Source organism: Lissotriton helveticus, chromosome 6 (genome assembly GCF_964261635.1).
Source record: "Lissotriton helveticus chromosome 6, aLisHel1.1, whole genome shotgun sequence".
In the NCBI taxonomy this organism is placed as follows: Eukaryota; Metazoa; Chordata; class Amphibia; order Caudata; family Salamandridae; genus Lissotriton; species Lissotriton helveticus.
Genome location: NC_136067.1, coordinates 1,670,268,475 through 1,670,283,764, shown reverse-complemented (window position 1 = coordinate 1,670,283,764; position 15,290 = coordinate 1,670,268,475).

Genomic DNA, 15,290 nt, shown 5'->3' with positions numbered 1-15,290 from the left:
GAACCACACAAACGACTCGCACACCAGGGTCTGTGTTGAAATTGCGTTTAATGGCCATATATATGTATGTGTGTGTTCACTGAAAAAACCATACATTTCAGGCACATTAGAGTTAGTTGGACATTTCTCTTGTACAAAACCATAGAAATTCCCCAGCTATAGTTAGTTCAGCTAATGCACTGCTGATGACATCACATCTCACAGCATTCATGAAATGGTCAGTGACATCACTGATGGTATCACTGAGGACATCTCAAATGACATCACTGATGACATCACTGATGACATCATCCAGTGACTGTGTTTTTCTTTAAAGTTTAAATATGTATTATATATATGCCAATGTGTATCGAAGAATGAGTGGGTGTATACGTGTCTGAATGGAGGATTTGGTAGGTGCTTGACTTACTGTTTAAGCGAGTGATTGCATGTGTCTTACTGAATGCATGGTTTAGTGACTAAACTGTGTGAATGTCTGAATTAGTCTGTCTGTTGTTGTAGAAGCTGCTGCATGGGTTGGTCAGTAGCTACATGAGTGGCTATATGGTTTATCGATTGGTTGCCTGAGTATTTGCATGGGCGCCTTAGTGTGTGTGTGGGTGGGTGGGTGGGAGGTGTGTGACTCTGTGCATAGATGTTTGAGTGGTTAATTCATTGGGTTCAAGAGTGCCTGTGGAAATAGCTGTATGGGTTGGGGAGTGTGTGTTTGGGTATGTTGGTGAGTGAATGGATGTCTCAATGTTACATGTCTAAGTAACTACATATGTAAAAGGCAGTGTATGTGAAAGTTGAAGTACATGAATAACTATACGTGAGAGTCAGTGATTGAGAGTGTGGCTGTATGGATGAGTGTATACTTGTATCAGTGATTGTATAAGAGAGTAAGTATGTATTTGTTTCGTTTGAATAAGTTATTTGATGTGTGTATAACTGTATAGGTCAGTAAATGGTAGTGTGATTGATTCTTTGCTTGTCTGACTAGGTGTGTGAGTAACTCTGAATGAGTGGTGGTGTGTGAGTGTGTGTATACAGTCGACAGACCCGCGGTTGAGTAGGAGGGAGTGAACACGAAGAACACATCCAGTTCTAACAACCTTGCTGAATGACCGACAGAAAAGTCGATACCCAAGGTGATACCGTGGTGAATGAAACATAATTGATGATAACAGAACCCTGCAACAAAATCTAAAATACGCATAAATACCAGAGCTTTGAGGAAAGCAGTGCAGTATATGAGAAATGTAAAGGAAAAGATGACATAGAACTGAAAAAGTTCTGAGAGGATAGTATTCCAACTGTTCCCTGAGAGGTGATGAGGGGATAAGCCCATTCTGAAAAACATTGTATACTTCACCACAAAGTGTCCCGAAAGTACAATAAAGAAGGATACCATCATCAAGATGTTGATGACCCTGATTAAATTTGTCCGGAGGAGGTGTAACCATATCCACGGCTAAAACACAAAAACGCGTCGACGCTTCATGTTTTTAGAATCCAAGTAAAGCCTGGGGGTTTCAATAAACACGCCAATTTTGGACATTGGAAGCCTCATACAAGTGTTACAAAGGCCATTGGATCTGTTTATCCAGTAGCAAAATTAGCTGATCCATTGAGAATAGGGGGTTTTGTTATGTTTTTTAAATTTTTGTTTTTTACAATTAGTCCTGTATGATGAGGTTGCGATAAATGTTTTTTCATGCACACTGTACAATCTTACTGTATTGATGAATGTTTTATTAATTTTCAATGTGATGAATGTTTTATTAATTTTCATTGTGAACCATGAGATGTTTGTATTTATTGTCTTTCAGGAAAATTGTTTTTCTCTGAAATTTTAACATTGATTGTGGCTCCTTATGTTAAGGAAAATATCATGCTAAATAAGTAAAAAAAAAAATTTATAAAGAAAGAGTGTAAACGCTACATTTTAGTTTGTAGCATATTAAAAAAAAAAATACAAGTGAATCGTATTTTGTTGTCTATGAGGATAGGTAAATAGCAAGTCCAGGGATAATTCTTTTGACTTTGATTATAATATTCATTAAGCCTATGGTTTTTTCAGTAATTTTGATTTTATTTGTGATATTGTGTATCTTTAATATGCTAAAAAAAGTTTTAGAATTTTTTTTGTTTGTAATTAAAAGTATATAATGTCTTCTTTTTTATTAAATACTAAAAGTTGTGCATCCATTGTGTATACATATTGTGGTGGGTGCGCGATTCAAACCGCCATATTGGTGAAGTCGTGAAGGTTTTCATTGTAGTGATCTGCTGGTCACCGGTCTAGTTGTCAGTATGCCACAGCCACTCCCTCACGGCTGGGGCAACCCACACCACACCCATCAAGCACAGACATCACTTGACACATGACCCTGACAACAAAAAGGGCTGGGCGCACCTGCTCTTCGCAATTTCTCTTCGTAACCGTGTGGTGTGCATGTGGGCATGAGGCCCAGGGGCCTGCAACATCACGTTCCTCCGGCCCGGAGGAGACATGATGGCGTCCGCACCACCTTACCCAATCATAGAGGGTCCATGACCTTTGGTGCAAGGGATGCACTGCGGCCGGCACAGGCACACCACCACGGGATGGTGACTTTTGGTGCAATGAGGTAGGGGTGTAGAACCTGTGATGGTGCCCCGCCCCGGCGGTCCGGACAGCTCAGGTTTTGTGTGCCCTGCTGGACCACAGCTTAGGCCTGACCCATATGGCAGCGGAGGCCTACCGCCACGTGGTGTGGCCTCACTGCTCACAGAGTTAGTGGCACCGTAAGGGCTGATTGGGTGTGCAGCCTCCAATGACGCTGGGTACACTGGTATGTCCTCTGCCATGGCAAAATCAAGAGCCAGCACCAAATGTGAGACCTGGTGGCCTGCGGAGTGGGGCTTCATGATGTGGAGTGTGCCCTGTCCGCGGGTCCTGGGCTTGGGGCTTGTAGTGGCACGCGGTGGACCCTCTTTTCTACATTAAGGTGGCAGAAGGTGAGCAGTGAGGCCTGGGTGCACAGTGTGGGTGGTCAGACACCTCTGGCCGGCGGGAGTGGATAGGATTCCGCAGCCTGGGTGCACAGGGGTGGGTCAGCGATGAAGGTGTGTGCAGTTGCATGTACTCTGCCATTAATGATTCTATACTATGTTTCAGTGAGTTTGAAGGCTGCAGTATGTCCCAGCACATGGTTGGAGACACACCGGTGGAGGAAAGATGAGCTGTGACGCTTGGGTGCCAAGGGGCAGACAGTCACCTCTTGACGGTGGGAGTGGATGATGTGCAGCAGCCTGGGTGCACAGGGGCAGGCAGACACCTCTGGGCGGCGGCAGTGGATGGGTGCAGCAGCCTGGGTGCACAGGGACGAGACAACAATGAAGGTGTGTGCAGTTGTATGTACTCTCCCATTACTGATTCTATACTATGTTTCAGATGAGTGAGCTTGAGGGCTGCACTATGTCCCGGCATGTGGTTGGTGGCGGAAAGGTGAGCTGTGAGGGTTTTGTAAACAGTGTCGGCACTCACTCTCCATCGCTTCCTTTCTCTCTCTCACACTCTTTCTCTCTCTCTTCCTCTCTCTCTCACTCTTTCTCTCTTTCCCTCTCTCTTCCTCTCTCTCTCACTCTTTCTCTTGCTTGTCCTCTCTCTCTCACTCTTTCTGTTTCTCTCTCTCTCTCTTCCTCTCTCTCTCACTCACTCTGTCACTCTTTCTCTCTCTTTCTCTTTCTCTTTCTCTCATTCTCTTTCTCTTCCTCTCTCTCTCACTGTTTCTCTGTTTCTCTCTCCCTACCTCTCTCTCTCACTCTTTCTCTCTTTCTCTCTATTCCTCTCTTGCACTCTTTCTCTCTTTCTCTCTCTCTCTCTCTCTCTCCTTTGATGGGCGCATGACGCACAATCTTATCTTGCTTTTTGTCTTGCAGGCTGTGATTCACAGATTGTCGAGGGGTGGCACGCCATGGCTGTACCTAGTTTTACTTTGTTATTTTGTTTAAATAAAATGTTTTATAAGTAAATCCATAGATGACTGTGACCAACCTTACATACATCTTAATTGTTATAATTGTGCAACATCAGCCGATTTGTTACGTTCCAGATATCGGAAGGTTGCTGTCACATTTGTTTGTTGGGGAACATGGGAAGATGGCGTGCAAGGAGGTGGTGGTGGGGGGTGTTGGCACTCTTGGGTGTCCAAACTGCATGATCGTTGGCTCCATGGCATCTGTTGTCGATCAGGTGTAGCTGTCGGCTGGGCTCCCTTTCATGTTGCAGGTTGTAGTTCGACTTTACACCAAGTCAGAGCAGGTGTAAACTTCCTGATGCTAACGCACCTTATTGCCTGTTTTCTGTTCTGTTTGCCGATCTTGCTGGTCGTTAAGAATGTTCTGAAGTGGTGTGTTCGCTGCTTTTGGCACGGGAACGCCTACTCTGCATCTCATTAGCGATATTTGCCGGAGTCATCTGTGACGATGTTTCTTTATGCTGCTATCGCTGGTAAACTGGTGGTATGGGCTGTTTGCACCAAAATGGTGCTCTAAATTTATCACCATTTTGGCTGTGACAAATTGCTGTTAACTCGTCGATGTGGCCTTGAAAATATGCCCTTCAGTGTTTTAAAGACCTGAGAAGTATCCGAGTGCCACACACCCAGCACGTTCCCACTAGGGTGCCACGCAGAGAGCCGCGTACCCTTCGTATTTACACTAGGAGACCGTGCTGAGAGCCGCACTCCCTTCGTGTTCACACTTGGGGGCCGCACTGACAGCCGCGCAAGGGTCGCTACTCCAAACTTATTTAAAACAAAAACCATTCAGTTTCATTAATTTACATTCCCCTAGGGGACCTCATCCCCCGAGGCATGCCCACATCTACATATTTTTATATACATATATATATATATATATATATATATATATATATATATATATATATATATATATATATATATATATATATATATATACATACATACATACATACATACATACATACATACATATATATATATATATATATATATATATATATATATATATATATATATATATATTCACTGAAAAAACCATAGGTTATAAACCATATATAGTTAGGAATTAGCATTTACAAAACCTTGAAAATTCACTGAAAAAACCATAGGTTATAGACCATATATAGTTAGGAATTAGCATTTAAAAAACCTTATTTTACTCACACAAAACCAATGAAATTCCATATATAGTTAGTTGTACTAACTATATATCACGCACCCGCAATCCACTGCTGATCATGTCACATATTACATCATTCATGACATGGTCAGTGACATCACTGATGACATCACTGATGACATCTCAAATGACATCACTGATGACATCACTGATGACATCTCAAATGACATCACTGATGACATCACTGATGACATCATACAGTGACTGTATTTTTCTGTAAAGTTAAAATATGTCTTACATATTTAAGAATGAGTGGATGTATAAGTATCTAGATGAAGGATTTAGTAGGTGCATGACTGACTGTATGAGTGAGTGGTTAAATGTGTCTCACTGAGTGCATGGGTTAGTGACTAAACTGTCTTAATTTGTGCATCATTATGTCTGTTGTTCTGTAAACTGCTGCATGTGTTGATCAGTAGCTATATGAGTAACTATATGGGTTATTGATTGGTTACCCAAGCATTTGTATGGGAGACTGAGTGTGTGTGTGGGTGGCTGGGAGGTGTATGACTCTGTGCATAGATGTATGGGTTCAAAAGTGCATGTGGAAACAGCTGTATGGGCGGTTGACTGTGTGCATGACTGTATTGGTGAGTGAATGGATATCTCAGTGCTACATGTCAAAGTAAGTACATATGTAAATACAGTACATGTGAGAGTTGACATATATAAATAACTGTGCATAAGAGCCAGTGAATGTGTGAGTGGCTGTATGGATCATTGTGCTCTTGTATCCAGGATTGTATAAGTGAGTAAATATGTTTTAGTATATGTTTGAATAAGTAAGATGTGTATAACTGTATAGTTGTGAAAATGGAGGTGTGATTGATTCTTTGCATGACTGACTAGGTGTGTAAGTAACTCCATGGATGAGTGACAGTCTGTGAGTGTCTGTTTACACTGAGTGTATCTAAGGTTATATTAGAGTCTGAAGAGGTTCATCGTATTATCACATGAATGATGTCATCAGTGATGTGATCAGTAATGTCAAATGAGATGTCATCAGTGATGTCATCAGTGATGTCATTTGAGATGTCATCAGTGATGTCATCAGTGATGTCATTTGAGATGTCATCAGTGATGTCATCAGTGATGTCATTTGAGATGTCATCAGTGATGTCATCAGTGATGTCATTTGAGATGTCATCAGTGATGTCATCAGTGATGTCACTGACCATGTCATGAATGATGTAATATGTGACATGATCAGCAGTGGATTGCGGGTGCGTGATATATAGTTAGTACAACTAACTATATATGGAATTTCATTGGTTTTGTGTGAGTAAAATAAGGTTTTTTAAATGCTAATTCCTAACTATATATGGTCTATAACCTATGGTTTTTTCAGTGAATTTTCAAGGTTTTGTAAATGCTAATTCCTAACTATATATGGTTTATAACCTATGGTTTTTTCAGTGAATTTCAATGTTTTTTTAATAGCAAATATCTATAGCTGTAAAATGTATTCTTATTTAAATCCAAAAATATATTTTATATGTTTATTAATAATTTTTTTTAAATATTTTTTTTGTTTCGCTCCCGGTCCGCGAACCGGGAAGCTTCCCGTTAGCTCAATTTGATGCCGCGACCCGGTCCGCGAACCGGTAAAAAATCAACTTAGTGACGGTATCGCGTTGCCGCGTAATGCGTCTTATGACGTACTACGTTAGCGCACCCGGAAGTGCCCCGGGGCGCGGACCGAGGCGCGAAGCTCAGCGACCCGGAAGCTAACCGAGGCGCGTCGCGAAAGCGCGACGTATCGCGTTGCCGCGTAATGCGTCTTGTGACGTACCGCGTTAGCGCACCCGGAAGTGTCCCGGGGCGCGGACCGAGGCGCGAAGCTCAGCGACCCGGAAGCTAACCGGGGCGCGTTCCGCAGCGCGTAACATGAGCGTGAGAGGTCATGTGACTTGTTAATAAAACTTTTCATTGGTTCATTTCACTTTTGGTTTCATAATGATGTAAGGCTAGGTCAGGTGACCTAAAAATAACACTTTTCATTGGTTGAGAAGTATTGTTTTTCCCAAATGATGAAAACCCCTCCTTCTTTCCTCACTCTGACTTTCATCATTGTGAGAGGAAGACCTATTTTGCTTGTTGGAAAATGGCTTCATTGGTTGCTTCAGCTGGTGCACCCCCACCACCACCTCCACCTCCTCATGGGAAGAGAGGACCACCTCCCCAGGTCATTACCAACACTGAGGAGGAAGATGAAGAAATGGATGAGGAGGGAGAAGAACCACAGTTCTTAGAAGAGTTGCCCCGGGTTTCCAGAAAGAAAGCCAGTTTCATCTGGCAGTTTTATTCGATCCCTCCTGGCCAAAAAAAAGTCAATGCGAGGTATGTCACCTGCCGCATATGCAAAGAACAATTGTCCAGAGGGACGGACAAAAAATATAGCTATGGAAATCTCACAATGCACAGGCACATGACAATGAAGCATCCACTAAATTACAGCCGGGCGGAAATAAGGGATATGCAGGACAATCCAAGACCAACTCCTGTGGCCAGACCAACAATACCGATTTCTCTAACACCAGAAGAGGCACGGGAAACTGTGCCAAATATTCAAGAAAATTTTGGGCACATGAATCACTTATGTATGCACTGTCGTGCATTATTAGCTTGTGGCAACATGAGCATCAATGCACTCAACCTGGCGTATGAACACCATGATTGCCCTAACCGCCCCCAGTAATTTTTTTTTGCTCCTGTTGAGCCCTTTTCAACGCCTGTTTTTTGTTGTTAACCCCCCCCAAAAAAACCAAAAAAAATATAAAATCGTTCAAAAAATACAAAAAAAACAAAAAATGTTCAAAAAATAAAAAAAATATATAAAACAACAAAAATATAAAAAAAAAAGTTCTTTTCAGAACTACCTTCCCTTTCAAAAAAAATTGCTAGAATGTTTAGCACTCTGGCAAGCTCTATTTCTTTTGGTTCGCTCCCGGGTTAGCTTCCCGGTACGCGGACCGGGAGCTAACCAAAAAAATTAAAAAAAAAAAAAGTGTAAGTATAAGGAAAGTAAACAGAGAGTGATGTTAAAAGAAAGACAGCTATAGGGAGTAAAGAAGAGATACTGTTTAATAGATCTATTTACCGAAGAAAAGACAGAAGAGGGTATAATTGTGAAAAACAAAATAGATAACGAAGTGAAAGAAAAAAAAAGAGAGTATAACATTAACAAAGAAGAGTTTCTTGGAGAATGTGAGTGAATTTTTAAATAAGATTAAAACATGAGGAATAACAGAGAGAAAAAATAGAAAACAGAAAACAAAAAATAACAGAAAAAGATTAATTGAAACAGCAAAGAAATGTAAGTAACATAGAGCCATATCATCAACATAGGCAATAAAAGTTTTGCAGCTTTTATTGGCAGAAATGTGTCGCTAAAGCTGCTTTTGTGGCAGAAAACTGCCGCTAAAACCACTTTTGCACCAGTTTTCTGCCAATAAAAAGAGCAATAATTTTATTGGCTGTGTTCATAATATTCCCCTTAGTGTGCTTCAACTACACAGAGAAAGCATTATGAACAAGTAGTGATAGAGTGATCAGTCAAAGACACTAAGAGTAATAGAGACGGAGTGAGTGAACAAGAGTGAGGAACTATGAGAAGAGAGGGACTGAGAAAAAGAGTGGAAGGAGTTGAGTAAGTAGGTAATAGAGAAAGGAATGAGGGAAGTAGCAAAGGCAGGAAACTGAGGGTTAAAGAAATGAAGCAGTGGAACTAATAGTAGTTAAATGTGATAGAAATGTAACAAAAAGAGTACAAAATATTTACCTTATAATTGTCGTTAAATTACTCACTTTTTGTTTTTATACTTTCAATCTGTGAAAGAGAGAACAAACATTTGAAAAATATTAAAACATGTATTTAAAAATTAGAAAAGACAAGGGAAAAGATTGAAGGACAAACAGTTTTTCAACAACTTTGACACTTACAGAAGCTTCTGCTTCTCCAGGCCCCCTACACAGTCCTAAAGATATACATTTTAAACTAACAGTATCTTGATGCAGATGAAGTGAGGCCTATCTTAAAACATGGTGCATCTTTTGCATTGCTGTTGTTTCAGAAAAGTGTCGCAAGACACTAAAATTTTAAATAATTGCTTCAGGATGCCAATAAGATGTCTACTATCCAGAGGTTTGTTTGAGGTGAGGCCTACTCAGGGTTGCAGATGAGATTTACACTTGTTGAAGAGTACAGAGGAGATAATACATGTGAAGGTCTACCAATGAAGTGAGTCATGTCCACTGTACTCTTCAACAAAGTCCAAACCTCCTATGTTTCCCTGGACAGACCTAAACTTGATCTGCACAATGTGATTCGTAATGATAGGAAACACAGGTGATGTAATTGAAATACGTGCAATTTATTTTGCTCATTTCACAATCACATCACTTGTGTTTCCTTTGCTTAGGTATCTCATTGTGCAGATGTAGTCTAGCATATGAAAGAATACGCAGAAGTGCAGCACTGCATGCAACAACTTTGACACTTACAGAAGCCTCACCTTCTCCATGCCTCCTACACAGTTCTACATATACATCATAAATGCAAACAGTACAGAATTAATTATACATGTTAAATGGTTTATTTTTGCTGTTCTCAGAATGTATCAAAATTCACTAAAAACAGTGACTTGAAGGTATTCATCATATAACAGCGGGGAAAAAAAAACACAATCAAAATGATTGTGTTTAAAAAACCCATACAACATAAGAAATCAAAATTCAGAACTCCTTAAAGTTAACTTACTTTCCATGACGTCCAAGGATGTCCTATGAACAGCTTACACTCTTTTGTGCTGTTATTACTTTCAGCCCGCCACTTTCTGAAAGAAAATCTCCATCGTTTTTAAAAACACGTTACATGCAATAAATGACTTCTTGCTCTCTACCACAAGTTTCCACAAGGCCAAATCTGGTCAGAGCCATTTATAACTCTTGGATTTCTTGTAAGCCAATCCCGTCATTTGGCATTTCCGCAACTTTCAGAATTAAAATGTTGAAGATCATTTTCACAATCCTGGAATAGTAATATCTTCCCCTTCTTGCTCAGTCATGTTCTACATTTCCTATGACACTGATACTGCTTACTATGAAGCAGACTTACACTACCTCTATGACTACTACAATTATTTAATTCTCTACATCACTTTTAATCACAAAGCAATGTAAAACAGTAGACAGCATTGCAGACTTACATTCCCTCTACTCCATGTTTTGATTGGCTGCTTCAATTAGCTTATAAAAAGAAACAGTTTTTCTGAACTCATTCAAAGTGCACGTATTTCTCCATGACGTCCAGTCCTATGGTTAGAAGTTATGTCTCTGAACTATACTTATCCTCAAGGCCAAATTGTGTAGGAGCCATTAGAACTTCTTGAAATTCCACAGAGCACATCCCGAGAATATTTCCCTAAAATTTTGGTTTTAAAAACACCAGGTAAGAGTTTTTAAGGTCATACGGCAATTTTTTTTTGAAAATTAAAACAGAATCATTGCAGAATGACCAGCCATTTCTAGACTTTAAATAAGCTGTGTAATGTCCTGATGTTATTGAAGGGCCGTCATGATATATAATTGCTGCAGTTACAAAAGTCCTTCCTGATATTGACAACTGCGAAGCTACAAAATTTTTAATTAAAGTTGTCAATTTTGTTCCATCAGGCCTACATCGTTGGAACATTAAAATGACATACTGGCCATATGTTCGTATAAATAATGTGGACATCATTTCAGATTTACATTGGCTACACTCCATGTTGTGATCAGCTGCTTTTACTAGCTTATTAAAGGAGACTGATTTACTGTCTGGCAAAGTTAAATATATAAATCTTTCTGAGTCTACACTAGTAGTACTTGATACCATACAGTTCTCGCAGTCATGCTGCCATTGATAAGAAAGCCCAAACAGCTGATCTACATCTACACCTTCAGCATGTAATACATCAAGCATATACATTAAAAACTCCTGACAATCTTGCTGAATATTTTGAGAGAATTGTGTTTGGCCTGAACATCTGTCTAACAGATTTCGAATTTCAGACACACTTTCTATGTTTCTTCTATCAGTGCTACATTTCTCTAACACAGAATTTAACAAACTGCAAAATCTTTGATCAGAATTGACCACAATCTCTTCTTTTACATTTTCTAGAGAAAACAAAACATTAACCACTACATTAGCATAGCAGTTGACACCAGAACTGTTTTCAAATTGAAAACCAACAACATCTTCAACAGAATCCTTTTTGTTTCTGCTTGTAATTTTAGGTTCATCGACTTTTCGTCTTTTTGCTACAACCTCCCCAGTATTGGTCACATTTCTTCGTTTCCGGCCTACCACACGTTTCTCAAACAAAGGATACTGAGGCAAATGTGGCGCATACTCTCTTCTTAGCCTATTGTATTCCTTAACACAATCTAGATCAGCACAAATGTTTGTGACATCACACTCAATCAAGTACAATCCCGATAAAGTTCTAACTCGTGACAATGCCACATATGCCATACCCTCCTTGAACACAGAACTGCCAATATTCACCAATGCACTGTCTACACTTAAACCTTGCGATTTATGGATTGTCACCGCATATGCCAAGCAAACAGGAAACTGCTTACGGCGAACATATAAGTCTTTTACAAGCAAAAATCTAGCAGAGCAACGACCAATTAGCTGTACTTCCTCAATGCCATCAAATTTAATTTTTAAAAATTCAATTCCATCTCTATTTCTGTATTTTACAAAATCAACAACATTACCCATTGATCCATTTACCAGACCTCTTTCAACATGTAAATTCCTTCTTAAAATTATACGGCAGTTCAAGCACACATTCAGAGTCTTTTCAAAACCTGCAGTTTTAGATATACTCTTCTCTAATGAATCCAATTTTGTTTTCAGATTCTCAGACAAAATAATTGTTGATCCCATATGCTCTACTCTGTCAATAGCTTCCAGTTTCACAATCTCTTGCTTTTCTAAATGCAACATTTTGTTGTTGAATTTGGCACATTCTGCAAGAGTTGGCATCAAACATATTCCAGATTTCTTATCAGTAATTTTCTGAAAAATATTCTCAGGCACAACATCTTGTTCTGGATATAAATTTGACAGTAATCGTGCATGTAAAGCTTCTTTCCCATGCTCGGTCACTTTTCCAATTCTAACATCTTGTAGAATAGTCTTGTAAACTTCATCCTTCGCCTGACGCATATTTTCATGCAGTTCAGCATAATTGAAGTTTAACCATATATTGACGTTGCCAATGCTGCCTAGGCACTTCCTGGTATCTTCATGCGTGAGCATTTTGAACACAGGTTGCCCTTTCACTGGTGTCAGCTGCAGAAGATCTCCGAAAACAATGATGTGTTTGCCACCAAATAACACATCATACTCTGTTTTGAGAACTTCTTGCATTCTCAAATGCACAAAGGCAAGCATGACATTGGAAACCATGCTTACTTCGTCAATGATAAGAAGTTTCATTTTCCTCAAGATTCTTGAAACTTCAAAACAAGCATCTCCAGATAGCTTGTGATATTGTAATTTGTTGTCATGCTCCACTGGCAGCATCAGTAAACGATGTAAAGTAATCCCTTTAATGTTATGTGCTGCCAGTCCAGTTGGAGCGGTGACAACACAAGACAGCGATGACTCTGTCCTTTCCTGCAAATAGCATGAAATTGCTTTAATGAGGAAACTTTTTCCAGTTCCCGCTTCTCCACTCACGTACAGTCGGACAGGCTTCAACGACGTACATGAGCACTCTTTCTTGTCATGACTTAATCCATGATCAATTTGCATGGTAACTTCGTCATATATTTTCCTCTGCTCAACGTTGAGTTGTCTTTCCAACTCTTCTAAGTTAACCACATCCTCCTGAGCATGTGCCATGGCTCTTTCCACTTCATTCATGGCAGTGGCAGCTTCATTTTCGATAACAGGTCCTCCTAGTGGATCCTGACTCAATGAAGCAGAACTCTGACTGTCCTGAGAACTGTCTCTGGCAATCTCGGCTGCAATCGTTGCTTCCTGCTCAATTTCCGCATTCAACATTTCTACATATTTGGGAAAAGCAGGACATTCTATGGTCTCCTTGGAGGCATTGAAAGAGTCTTCGTAACAGAGGAAATCTCCAAGCAGTTCCTCTTCTGCACGCCAAGGCTTGAAAAGTTGCAAAAGTGCTAAATAGAAAAACTCCTTTTTTTCAGGAGATTCGCCACTCAATTTTCGATGGTTTACCAAGTGGCATTTTCTTTGCTTGACCAGACATCCCTCACTTCCTATTACAGCATACACTCCTTTCTCGGTATCTTCTTTGATGTTCCTCTTGAATATGTAATTTTGAAGAACCTCATACAGACAAACATTGTCGAGGTGACTGCTTCTATTTGGATAATATGTATCCAACATGTTGGTCTTCAAAATGTCGGTACTGTTTGGCTCCTTTTCCGCCAAATACTCAATTTCCCGCACAGGTTTCAGAACTCGATTACGCGTTGCAGCAAGACCAAGACTCGCCCAAACGATACTCCTGGACTTGGCATAGAGACTTGCTGAAGACAACCGGTCAGAGCATTCGTAAGCTCCAATTTCTCGATGCGACAACATCTTCAGACTGAAACTGTACAACTTCTTGCTGAGGCTCTTTTCATGGGAAATGTCCTCCCACATATCCTTCAATTCTGTCTTCTCTTTTTTGGTGATGTAAGACGTCACATACCGAGCCACAGCCATACAGTTATCAGCCACAAACTGTATATCCATGTTAGCATTCCACATGGACAAAATCACCGGGTTGTAGTCGTTGATGTACTTGGACTCTTCGTTCCTCTTCAAATTGTATGTGTTTTTAGGTGATTTCTTCATGACATTATGTCGCAGCGAAGACATCAAACTGTTTACTCTTCCTTTAGAAATCACCGGTCGTGGAAAACCGAAACGACATTTGGTGTAGAACTTGTCCTTGTTTCGGAATTTACGACGGCAGTACTTTCCACATCGATGGCTTTGGAAACGCAGAACTTTTTCTCTTAGGCTTTTCTTCTCCTTTGCGTTTGGAACAGCACACGTAGAATACTGTTGGATGAAACTCATCACTGAGTCTTCTGGATCCGTTCCAAATTTAGGTGCATCCTTGATCCACAGCAACATATGTATATGAGGAGCACCTCTTGCTTGGTACTCCTTTCTCCAGAAGAAATCCAACACCTCTCCAAGAGGTGGATTCTTCTTATTCATGATGAAAGACATCATAGCTTCAAATCTATGATTGAAGTACCTACATACATTGACTGGATCCAAAGAGCACAGTTCTCCGGGTGTCTTGAATTCGATGTTATCTACGTTAGCATTTGCCTCTCGTAGAAATTCAAGTAAGTCTTCCCAGCCATACTCGGCACAGCTCAGAGTGAGGAACCATGTGGGAGTACCTAAGTTCCTCAGCATACATTTTAAATCACCATGACGACGGTACCAGTACTCATTAGTACCACGCTGACACGCCATGAGATTAATCAGGTGAGAATCCAAAATACTGTCTTGGACATTGACTTTATCCATAAAGTCACTTGCCGAGATGTTTTGCATGTGTATACCACTTTTCAAGATGTGGTTCACTGCATATGACAGTCCAGATAGATCGCTTTCAAACAGGAGATGAAACAAATAGGGAATGCATTGTCGAAACCTAGCATCTCCTGCATACAATCGCAAAGTCCGGTATTCAGAAGCAGGAATTTGATGAGGTCGCTCATCATATCTTCCTCCCTGACCTGTTGGAAAAAGCTGTGGGAAACACCGAGCTTCCAAACTTTCCTCCCAAACACTAATGGGACTCCCTTTGGCTTGTTTCATTTGAAACAACTCAATAGCATTCCCCATGACTTCCTTGGAATGCAAAGGATGAACACTATAATGTTCATATATTTCTTCACTAGTAGAGGGTTCTACTTTCTCAATTTGACCAGCACACAAATCGCTATCCTCTTCCTCACTTACTTCCTCTTCTGCAACATATACATTCTTATAGTATTTATTATTATTTTTCAAATACAATGTTGCCTTTTTAACTTTCCTAACATCTACTAAA